Source organism: Entelurus aequoreus, linkage group LG20 (assembly GCF_033978785.1).
Source record: "Entelurus aequoreus isolate RoL-2023_Sb linkage group LG20, RoL_Eaeq_v1.1, whole genome shotgun sequence".
Classification (NCBI taxonomy): Eukaryota; Metazoa; Chordata; class Actinopteri; order Syngnathiformes; family Syngnathidae; genus Entelurus; species Entelurus aequoreus.
In genome coordinates, this window is record NC_084750.1 from 5,045,342 (window position 1) to 5,051,085 (window position 5,744).

A 5,744-nucleotide genomic window follows, 5' to 3' on the forward strand; every position below is an offset into this window, starting at 1 on the left:
ACATCATGTGACCCAATTAATACAAATGTTATTTCATTTATTCCATTAGTCAGAGTGTGACCTTAAATGTCCGTGTGTGACGGTGACCACATGACCGTGACTTTGCCCACAGTGACCCACTCGTGTATGTGTGTGTGTGTGTTTGTGTGTAGGTTGCACCACAGTGGCCCAAAAGCAGAAGGAAAGTGTGCAATGTAGCAGCGTGGAAAAGTAGTTGTATTGCAGCGTCATGCAACTTGTGATTATCAGCATGCAGACTTTTCACGAGGTCTTAGGGCTGGACCATTATGGCAAAAATAATAACCACCATTATTTTGATTGATAGTGTAATCACGATTAATTACATGATTATTCACTAATTTGACAACATGAGTATTTATTGTACCGCCAAAACTCAACTTTAAATATAGTTATAAAAACCTGGATTTAAATTATTAACTGATAAACCACAACAAATAGGATAATAATAATCGCAATTATAGATGTCCGATAATGGCTTTTTTGCCGATATTCCGATATTGTCCAACTCTTAATTACCGATTCCGATATCAACCGATACCAATATATACAGTCGTGGAATTAACACATTATTATGCCTAATTTTATTGTGATGCCCCGCTGGATGCATTGAACAATGTAACAAGGTTCTCCAAAATAAATCAGCCTAAGTTATGGAAAAAAATGCCAACATGGCACTGCCATATTTATTATTGAAGTCACAAAGTGCATTATTTTTTTTAACATGCCTCAAAACAGCAGCTTGGAATTTGGGACATGAGAGAGCATGAGGAGGTTGAGGTGGGCGGGGTGGGGTGTATATTGTAGCATCCCAGAAGAGTTAGTGCTGCAAGGGGTTCTGGGTATTTGTTCTGTTGTGTTTATGTTGTGTTCTCCCGAAATGTGTTTGTCATTCTTGTTTGGTGTGGGTTCACAGTGTGGCGCATATTTGTAACAGTGTTAAAGTTGTTTATACGGCTACCCTCAGTGTGACCTGTATGGCTGTTGACCAAGTATGCATTGCATTCACTTGTTTGTGTGAAAAGCCGTAGATATTATGTGATTGGGCCGGCACGCAAAGGCAGTGCCTTTAAGGTTTATTGGCGCTCTGTACTTCTCCCTACGTCCGTGTACCACTCCGTACAGCCGCGTTTTAAAAAGTCATAAATTTTACTTTTTGAAACCGATACCGATCATTTCCGATATCACATTTTAAAGCATTTATCTGCCGATAATATGGACAGTCCGATATTATCGGACATCTGTAATAGCAGATAATATATAGCAATATAAAAAACAATAAAATAACATTTATGACTTTGTTTTTTTCAATTCTGTTTTTTTACCTTTTACACCTATTCAACCACCATAGTGAGTGCTTTCTACATCGAATGTAATGTCAATGTTTGTTAATTCAATGCAAAAATCCTCACACTTGTTGGCGCAAAACATCTTTGGACAATTTTAAACCCGTTTTTTAGGTCAAAGCATAATCATTGTGTAATTGTATCAATAAAAGTTTTAGCTAAGACCGGATGTGGCCCTCTGCGCTGTTATTGTGAAGGTGCGGAAGTGTGATGCTGTTCTGAGCTTGACGTGTGGAGACGATTTGAGAGGCTGTTAAAAAAATAGAAAAAGCCTCTCAAGTTCCCACCACTGTTTGTACGTTGATGTTACATCGATGATGTCGTTCACAACAACACAACAGAGGAGTTGTGTTGTGTGTGTATGATTGTTTGTACATTGATGTTACATCCATAATGTCGTTCACAACAACACAACAGATGAGATGTGTTGTGTGTGTGTATGATTGTTTGTACATTGATGTTACATCCATGATGTTGTTCACAACAACACAACAGATGAGAAGTGTTTTGGGTGTATGGATTGTTCTTGCTAGTTTTAGCTTCCTAGTTTAGTCGCTGTTTCAAGTTGCCATCGTTAGTTCGGGATGAGGATGAATGAGTGCTAGCTGTCACATTATTTTCCCAAACAAATGTTCCTTCTCCTCACAATGACAACTTTTCACTTAATTGTATGTCAATTTCCCTGATATTCTACATTTAGCAGCAAATATACGTTTTATTGGCCGTATATGTGGTTGTCCACAGTTAGGTAAACGCGGAAATCCCAAGGCCTCACTTGTTTGTTGAGTTGAGTGATTATTGGTGAGGCATACTAGCGCTGTGTCAAAAAGTAGTAACCATGGTCCCAAACTTCTAGTAGACGTGCTCTGTTTTCACTTATTCTCTCCTCATTTGTTTTACCGTCACAAGCTCAGGAATTTGCATGCACATTGCACGGCCGTTAATCGTTTTTTTAAATTATATTTTCATGATCGTGAGAAGCCATAATCAAAATCGAAATGTAATTGTTCCAGCCCGACTTCCATCTTGATACAATGTGCCATTCTTAATCAACATATTGTAAAAGGAATAACTTTCTGACAAAGTACAAATTGTTTTTCTTATTATCTTTGTAAAGGCAATAGAGTCCACAAAGATTATGATCAAACACCATACATATTCCATCTTATGAATATTGTTATGGGCATTTTATACTTCTCATGAAAAACAGACAATCACACATTCCTTGTAAATGTAGACTTTTAAGAAGCACTCTGCCTTTTTCCCCAGCAGGGGGCGACACCACTACATACCTTCTATTTTTTCTTTGGCTGTGTTATTACCAAAGTCATTGAATGTTATGTTGTTGTTGTTGTTGTTTTTTGGCCTTTTATTATTTTCAAGCAGCACACACATTTCTATGTTTGGGGGCGTGTTCTCCTCACATGGAAATATGAATGAACAGCAGCTGACAAAGGCATCATATGTCAGGTTGAATAGTGCAGATGTGCTTTTTTCATACGCAGCTTATGTTTCTAGAGGTGGAATGCAGACAAATTCTTCCCGTGTGTGCGTGTGCGTTCCTGTGCTGGTAAGTGTTGGCCGTGCATACTTCACTTCAGTGTGTTTTGGCTTTCTCAGAGGACACATGGGAGTGTTCATTTTGCTTTTCTGGAAATACATGAACTTTTTCTCCCCTTTCAGCCATGTGAACACCCACCAAGAACATGTGGACCTGCAGACCATTGCTGACCCCTTCTTTTATCTACCTTGCAGGCCTCTCTTCTTTGTGCTCCGCCTTCTTTTAGAGCATGCAGGGATGGGAACAAACAGTCCAAATAATTAGTTCCTGGGGGGTGCATTAGTGCCTGCGCCTTGTCATGGTAAAGCATTGTGGAGTGTGTTTGTACCTAATGAAAGGAAGGTAAGCAGCTCCTCCCGCACACTCAGCACTCTAATTACCCTCCACATGGACGTTTTCTGCAATTGACCAAAGACAAACACTTGAAAAGAAAAAGTATGTGAACCATTTGGGATTACTTGGATTTCTGCATAAATTGGACATAAAATGTGTTCGGCTCCTCTTCAAAGTCACAACACAGACAAACAAAGTTTGCCTAAACTAATACCGCACAAAAAAAAGATGTGTTTATTTTTTACTGAACACAACATGTAAACATTCACAGTGCAAGGTGTAAAAAGTATGGGAACCCTTGGATCTAATAAGTGGTTGACCCTCCATTGGCAGCAATAACCTCAACCAAACATTTCCTGTAGTTGCAGATCTGGGGCCGTACTTATCAAGCTTCTTAGAATTACTCCTAAGAAGTCTGCTAAGAGTTGACTTAAGAGTAAATAAATTCTTCGCTGAAAGCTGCACTTAAAAGTTAGTTATCAAGCGTCTTACTCACACTTTCAGCGAAGTGTAGGACTGAATCTTAAGTGTCAAACTCAGAGCTGAATTACGACATTACTATGTGCCGTAAACGGAATTTTAGGTGACGTCATTTCTGTGTCCATAGAAATGACCAATCACGGAAGGGAATCCGTTGTCTAAGAATAAAGAAATATCTTGGAAATATTTAAGTGGACAATGGGAGTGTATATTTTGACAATAAACTACAAAATAATACAAAACAAACTAGTCCCCGCCGGCACTCACGCTACCGCTCCCTCTCTTCTATCGCCCACACACTCACTGACGTCACTCACCTCACGGCCACACACATACGCTACTGTCATAACATTTTCTTTCCAATTCATTAATTAGGCAACTAATTTGAAACTGGTGTGGGTGGCTCTATATATACTAGCCCACTGCAGACACATGCAGAAATCAACAAGGAATCGAAAAGTATTAAATCTGTGACAAAAAATAATATCCGTTCTGTCTAAACGATACCGTTTGATCAGCTGCTCGTCATCAAAAAAACAACAACATTGTTCCGTTCCCTGAACGTTCGCGCACGTCTCCCTCACCTCAGTGCCATCCCCTGCTGGCAACTCCTAACCACTTAAGACACCTCTGAAGGTCTCTTAAATATATTGTGGAGAGTAGGAGTGATTCTTAGACTTAAGAACGTTGATAAAAAGCTTTTATTCTTAAGTTTGAGAGTAGGACTAAATTTTGCAAATTCTCAGGACTTAAGTGTAAAATGGCACTCTAAGAAGCTTGATAAGTACGGCCCCAGACCTGCACAACGATCTGGAGGAATTCTGAAAACTGTTTCAGTGCAGCAATGTTCTTAGGATGTCTGGTGTGAATCGCTCTCTTGAGGTCATACCACAGCATCTCAATCGGGTTGAGGTCAAGACTCTGACTGGGCCACTCCAGAAGGTGTATTTTCTTCTGTTGAAGCCGCATTCTGTTGTTGATTGACTTCTATGCTTGTCCTGTTGCATCACCCATCCTCTGTTGAGCTTCAGTTGGCACACAGATGTTTTTAAGTTTTCCTGCAAATTGTCTTGACTCAATTGGGAATTGATTTTTCTGTCAATGACAACAATCCGTCAAGGCCCCGAGGCTGCAAAGCAACCCCAAACCATGACACCTCCACCATATTTCACAGTTGGGATGAGGTTTTGATGTCGGTGGGCTGTGCCTTTTTTCCTGCACACATAGCAATGTGTGTTCCTTTCAAACAACTCCATTTTGGTTTCATCTGTCCAAATAATATTTTGCTAGTAGTGCTGTGGAACATCCAGATGCTCCTTTGCAAACTCCCTATGTGCTGCAATGTTGTTCTTTGACAGCCGTGGCGTCCTCCGTGGTGTCCTCCCATGAACTCCATTCTTGTTTAATCTTTTCCTTATTGTTGATTAGTCACCAAAAATGTTAGCATGTACCAAATATTTTTATAGGTCTTTAGCTGACACTCTTGGACTATTTTTCTACGCTGTGCTCTTACAGTCATCTTTACAGGTCTAGGGAGAGTAGCAACAGTGCTGAACTTTCTCCATTTGTAGACACATGGACATCAAGGCTTTCAGAGATACTTTTGCAGCCCTTCCAGCTTCAACAATTCTTGATGGTAGGTTTTCATAGAGTGCTTTTGTGCAAGGCAACGGTTCACATCAGTCAATACCTGTTGAGAACAGCACATTTAAAACTGGTGTGTGTTTTTATCGGGCAGGGCAGCTTTAAGCAACACCTGTAATCTCATCACATGGGTTGGACTCCAGGTTGGCTGACGACTGGCTCCATTTGACTCTTGCAGAAGTCATTAGCTTAGGGGTTCACATACCTTTTCCACCCTGCACTGTGAATATTTACATGTTGTGTTCAATAGAAAACCAAAGCATCAATTTCTTGTGTGCAGTATTAGTTAAAGCAAACTGTTTGTCTATGGTTGAGACTTAGATGAATATTAGAACACTATCTATGACCAAGTTATGCAGACA